A 7,063-nucleotide genomic window follows, 5' to 3' on the forward strand; every position below is an offset into this window, starting at 1 on the left:
GGGCACCGCAGCCGGGGCCCCCGGACAGGCGCGCCCCCGCGAGGGTCTCGGGCCGGCCAGCGGGCGCGAGCCCAGTGGGGCCGCGGGCAGCGGGCAGCGCCGCCGTCCTGACCCGCTGCGGCCGCCAGTCCCACGTGGCCGGTCAAGCGCGGGGGCCTGGTTCGCTGGGCCTCGCGGGCCTCACTGAGGTTCCAGGATGAGGGGCTTCGGGACTCCGAGCCCAGGACACTCACGTAGCATCGGAGCACACGGCCTGCGGGTCACTGAAGTGCCGCGGGGAGCCACGGGCCCCGCGCAACCCCCCCCCCCCCCCCCGGGCTGGGGCGCGGGGGACAAACGGTGCGCAGAGGCGCGAGGCCCGCTGCGGCCTGCAGGGGGCAGCCTCGGCCAGCGGATGGACGGCCCGCCGCTCGTCCCGGGAGGCGGCTGGGAGGAACTTTCCCTTTCAGCACCCGAGAGGAGCAGCCCTTTGGACCCCAAGCGTCTCCCCCACATCTTTCTGCTTTGGGGCGGAGCCCGGCCGTGCTCGAGTGACTCCTGACTCTACACCCAGGAATTGGTCCTGGCGGTGTCCAAGGGCAACCTGTGGGATGCCGGGGATCGAACCCCGGTGGCTAGAGTGCAAGGCCAGCCGTGCTGTCTCTCCAGTCCCAACAGCTGACCTCTTGATTGGAGACGCTCAGCCCTCTGATCTCGAGTCAGGGATCACTTCCCAGGGCAGGACTGGATCAGAAACTTCATTCTCCACGAATCTTGCAGATATTTCTGCATCTGGCTTACACCAGATGTAAGCTCCTTATGGAGCCCTACCCCCGAGGGCCAAAAGGGAAGTACAGCGGTGGGCTGCTTTCCTTGCACGCAGCTGACTGGGGTTTGATCCTCAGCATCCCTATGGTCCCCTGGGACTGCGAAGCATGGTCCCTTAGTGCAGAGCCAGGAGTAAGCCCCAGGCTTTGGGTGTGGCCCCCAAACAGAAGGACCCTGCCCTTATAAGAATTTGGAGATGTCCTGGTGGGTTGTAACAGCACCCAACTTATATTCCAACAGACACCTTCAAAGAAACATCTCTGGAGCGGAGGCGATGCCTTAAAGAGAGCATGTTTTGTTCCTCACAGCCTGGGGTTGATTTCACTTCACGCGAACCCCCACACCCTCCTCAAATTTCCCTGAGTTGTTCCATCTCTGTGACCCTCAGCTTGCCCGAGTCACTACCTTTTCCCCTCTCTTCCTTTCCCTTTTGTTTGCTGTGCTGTCTGGGAGTTACTCAGGGTAGCACCAGGGCCCAGAGTGGCTGCAGGATCACAGCTTGGCGTGTGGAAGGGCCAGGTTGGCGCTTGAGGTTTCCCCATTGAGTCACCTCCCTGGGCTGGAGCTTTTTTTTTTCTTCTTCTTTTTGGGTCACACCCAGCAACTCCTGGCTCTGCACTCCGGAATTACTCCTGGTGGTGCTTGGGGGACATAGGGGATTCTGGGAATCGAACCTGGGTCGGCTGCGTGCAAGGCAAAGGCTTTACCCATTGTGCTATCACTCCAGCCCCAGAGCTATTTCTATTTGGGGTGCTCCTAAGCAGTGCTCAGCACCCCCCAGCCAGCTAGACTGGCCAGACTGTGCCAGTGGAAGTGTCGAGTGCGTAGGCCAGTGATGTGGTGTTGCTGGGGCCCAGACGGGCTGGGGGCCGCCAAGGTCACGCCTGCAGTGCCAGGGATAACCCCCCAGGCTCAGGCTTGGCCATGCATGTGCTCCAGTCCTTTTGAGTTTTCTCCTGGCCTGAGTTCTTTCTTCAGTGCAGTGGTCAAACCCAGGTCTCACATGCAAAGCATGTGCTTTACCACCACAAGAGGAAACCTCAGTTTCCCCTGGCCAGCTGCTGCAAGCAGCCCCATGTTAGCTGTCTCTATTCCACATTTAAACTTTCCTGAAAATTTCTTGGCTCCTTCCGAGACTGGGGAATCAATAATTCCCTAAGATCAGAGATTGTGCCCCAGACATTAGGCCCATTGAGACTAAGAAACAATAGATAACTCAACAGGCCCATAACAAGCCAGACCACTGTGAAATCCTCACATTCTCTGTAAACATTCTTGTCTTGACAAGTGACACAAAGATCCAGTTTTCCCATTAAAAACCCACGACATGGGGCTGGAGCAATAGCACAGCGGGTACGCGGCCGACCCGGGTTCAAATCCCAGCATCCCATATGGTCCCCTGAGCACTGCCAGTAGTAATTCCTGAGTGAAGAGCCAGGAGTAATCCCTGTGCATTGCCGGGTGTGACCCAAAAAGCATAAAAATAAAAATAATAATAAAAAAAAAACCCCACGACATGAGCCATCCTCAACTTACTCTAAATATTCCCATGGGGGAGTTTTTTCTCTTATACGTTCCAATAAAACTTTCCTGTTTTCTAACTCTGAGTCTGAACATCTTTGTTACTCAATATTTTCACTCTTGAAAACATTAAAGAACCTGGAATTCCTGGATGAACAGAGACTTGCCATCACCACTCCTGCATCACCACTGAGCCACATCCCTGGCCCCCCGAGTTAACTTTCTTTTTTAAAAACTATGTTTTAATTGGCTATCTGTGAGGTAGACCATTACAAAGATGTTTATAATTGGGTTTCAGTCATACAATGATACAGCATCCACCTCTCTACCAATGTACATTTCCTACCACCAGTGTCCCCCATCTCCCACCACCAGCCTCCAGCCCCCCACCCCCTACCCCAGCCTCCCTCTATGGGAGGTACTTTCCTTCTTGCTCTCTCTCTCCTCTTCCTTTTGTGCATTATGGTTTCCAATACAGGTGCTAAGAGGTCATGGTGTTTGTTCAGGGCATTCGGTATTTTTATTGGGATGGTAAGGTTGGAGCAGCTTTTCAGTTGGTGGCAGCTTTGGGATGTAGGTGTGACTGCTGAGGCTTCTGGAAGTACAGGGAGATCGGGGGAGGTAGCCCATCCTGACCCCGAGAAAGCCTGGAGATTTCAGTCACAAAATCCGCATTCCAAAAATTTCAGCAGATTATGTCTTGGTGAGGTCCATCCTGAAGGTGGAGTCAGGCCAGGAGTATGGCGGCAATTTTGGATTGTGGATGCAAGTGGCTGCCAGGAGAATCTGCTTGCACAGGCACATACCAATCTGTCCCCCTCCGATTTACCCCAGTCTGTTCAGTCATGCGTGGGTTCCAGATTAACTGTGGCTTTGATCTCTTTCGAGATTTATCTATGGGTCTCTGAAATAAGGCCAATAAATGAGTTACCAGCAGAGGAACCCAGGTGTGTGGGACCCGGGGCTGAGACCTCCAAGTCTGCTCGGATTGGGACTGGGCCTCTTCTGCCCAGATTTCCCATTTTCCAGTAACTATGCAGTCAGCCAAGGAACTGCCCCGAGCGCCGTGTAATCCCACCAATGGCCAACATACAGAGACTTAAAACCAAGCTCCCTGAAGCGCGAGGCCTCGAGGTGGCCGCGTGACATCTTATAGCCTACTTCTCCCTCTGGCAGAAACTGGCAAGTGACCAAGAGTTTCCTGCCCACATGGGAGAGCCTCGCAAACTCCCCATGGTGTATTCACATGCCAAAACTAGTAACAATGCTGGGTCTCATTCCCCTGACCCTGAAAGAGCCTCCAATGTGGCATCATTGGGAAGGACAAGTAAAGAGAGGCTTCTAAAATCTCAGGGCTAGGACAAATGGAGACGTTACTGAGACCCCTCGAGAAATTCAACAATCTACGGAATGATGATGATGATGATGATGATGATGAAATTGAAATGAACTTGTATAGTTGAGCCAGAGGTGGTTTGTGGGCATGACTCCCACATACCTAACTTTTGGCCATTTAATTTCTTGATAAACTTGATCCCAAGCAATTTTGGGGTGTCAGGAACCCTGAAGTCACCATCAGGCTGCTGATGCAATCGCCCCACAGGTACAGGTTGACTGTTGGCGGCACCATACCTCCCCCAACCCGAGTTAATTCTTAACTTCACACACCAGGAAACTCTCCAGGTTTAACTGCTCCATTTCTGCAGTATAGGGGACCCATCCCAGCATTTATTCAGAGCTAGTGAATGTGGACATATGTCCTGAGGACAAAAGAAATAAGTGACATCCTCCTCTCTTCCTTCTCACTAATATGAGCCTCTTCCCCCTTGTGAGGGTGACATTTCCGAATTTAGGAAATCACACATAAAGGGGAAGCAGGCAAATTTTCTGGGTTTCCCCCCACCACCATCTTCCTTTACTTCCGGCAGCTTGGCAGTCACACCCACAAGCTGCCTCTGGCACCATATAGTCTCTTTTATGGTCATGATCCAGAGACTCAACAATAAATCTCTTGGGAGAGAGCGCAGAAGATTCGCCGTAGCGATTCCTCCAGACTCTGTGCCAGGCTATTTCATCTGGGGCACCCGGAGGGGGTGAGTGAGTTCCCCTCCCCACCCCAATGGAGCCAGCCCAGGCAGCTGGAAACCTCCAGAACTCAACCACTGCCAAGCCTGGACCACTCTCCACACACTCACAGGAGCCTCACTTATGAGTCAATTTATTCCTGGATGGTGCAACATCTCAGACTTTACACCACTGATACACCAAGAGTAGCACACCTCATTTGATGGGGTTTAAAACAGAAGGCAAACAATCTTAGGGTGAAATCTATTTATACAAGTATGTATATATAGGTACATGAGTCTCTTTAAGTTATCTCTTATAGTTATCTTTAAGTTATCTCTTATGTTATCTCTTAGATAGAAGGGTTTAATGGCTCCTGGGTGAACCAAAATAATCTTCACACTCTTTCCTTTAAGGAACCCTTTTTGGATAATTTTTATTATTTATTTATTTATTTATTTATTGCTTTTTGAGTCACACCCGGTGATGCACAAGGGTTGCTCCTGGCTCTGCACTCAGGAATTACTCCTGGCGGTGCTCAGAGGACCATATAGGATGTTGAGAATCAAACCCGGGCCAGCCGCGTGCAAGGCAAACGCCCTACCTGCTGTGCTATCGCTCCAGCCCCTTTTTAGGATCATTTTTAGCACATTATTCATAACAAGCAATACAAAATAAATTATTTCTGTTCTGCTTTGGGGGCAGGGTTTGGGGTTCGGGATGGAAATATTCAAAATATGGTGTTGGGAAGGTGGTGGGATTGGTGTTTGAATATTAAAGGCAATCAAATATTGTGAACAACTTTATAGAAACAAAAATTTAAAGAAAAAATAGTTGTCTGGGTTCCAACATTGATCTTTTTTGGGGGTGTGGGGTGTGAGAAGGCAAGGCAAAGACAAAATTTTGAAGGGACAAATAAGTCTTCTCTCTTGGCAATAATGAATACAGTAGTTCATGTTGCATCTTAGAGTTCCATTCTGTTCAGAGTCTCCTGCCCCCGCACTTGGCTTTCTTCACAGGGGCCCCTCTGAGGGGGTGGGTTGAGTTTCCCTCCCCACCCCGAGCAAAGCCCCGGCAGCTGAAGACCTCTAGAACCCAGCCACAGCCATGCTCAAGACCCCTCTCCACACATTCGGATGAGCCTCATGCATAAAGGAACTGGTAGAGGAACCCAGGTGTGCGGGACCCGGGGCTGATATCTCTAAGCCTGCTCAGAATGGGACTGGACCTCTTTCCTCCCAGATCCCCCATTTTCCAGTAGCTAGGCGGTCACACCCAGAAACTGCCCTGGTGCTGTGTAATCCCATCAACGGCCAACATCCAGAGACTGTAAAACCAAGCTCCTGGGAGTGACACCTTATAGCAAGCTACTGAGAGTTTTCCTGCCTGCATGAGAGAGCCTGGCAAGCTCCCCATGGTGTATTCATATGCCAAACACAGTAACAATGATGGGTCTCACTCTCCTGACCCTGAAAGAGCCTCTAATGTGGCACTGTTGTGAAGGACGAGTAATAAGAGGCTGCTAAAATCTCAGGGTTAGGACAAATGGAGACATTACTGGGCCCACTCGAGCAAATCAAGGATCAATGGGATGATAGTGATAGTGATCTTAGAGTTTACAAAGTGCTTTCAGATACGGAGTTTATTAAACCAGAATATACTGATCCTTATCCGTATATTGGCACCATGGATGTGTCACAAAATAAATCCAAATCCCTGAAGTCTAAGAGCAGCTATTTCACTTCCTTAATTCCACACGCCTGCCCAGGAGGGGCTCTTCCTACTTCATATGTTTCATTATTAATGAGCCCAGAACCCCACAGTCACTTAGAGGGTTCAGTCTTCTGGAACAAGGAAGCAGATGGTTGTAGAGAAATAGCAAAGAAACTAAGAAACAAGTAAATTATCAGAAGGATATTTCCAAAATGGAAGAAAAAGCTGAACCAGGACATTTCAAGGACGCAGGTAGCAGAGACCACAGTCAGGAAGCAGCTTGCTGTGGACAAAGAGTTGAAATTTCTGAGCTGGCTTCTTGCCTTTTCTGTGGCATTGCTTGCTCTGATGCTAAGCAGGGTGAATGAAAATGTGGAAAAAATGACATTTTCACTAACCTCAGATGGAAACACAGCACATTCTGCAATGAGAAATGTGGCAACAAGCCATATAAGCATTTATAGTACATGTGACTATCACCAGGAGAAATTAGAATTTTTTTTTTTTTTTTTTTTTTTTGCGGGAGGAAGAGTTGGATTACATCCAGGACCTCATGCAAGTCAAGTGTTCTACATCTGAGCCACATCTCTGCTCTGAAACGAAGTTTGGGTTTTTTTTCCTTTTTTGGGGGGGTGTGGGAGCCTGAGCCACACTCTGCAGCGTCCAGGGGCTACCCAGGGCTCTGGGTTCAGAGGTTGCGCCTTGTGGTGATTCAGGGGCCATATATGGTACCAGGGATCAAATCAGGGCTGGATGCATACAAGGCAAGTGCCTTACTCACTGTACTATCTTGGGGCCCTGAAATGCCAGAATTTCTATATTAACTTTTAAGTTGCTACAGAAAATTCTATACTTGGTAGTTATGGTAATGGGTAGACTTGCCACTATCTCATTAACACACGCTTTCTTTGGTTTTGTTTGGAGCCATACTCTTTATGCTCAGGGTTTTTTTTTTTTT

This window comes from Sorex araneus, chromosome 2 (genome assembly GCF_027595985.1).
Source record: "Sorex araneus isolate mSorAra2 chromosome 2, mSorAra2.pri, whole genome shotgun sequence".
NCBI classification, from domain to species: domain Eukaryota; kingdom Metazoa; phylum Chordata; class Mammalia; order Eulipotyphla; family Soricidae; genus Sorex; species Sorex araneus.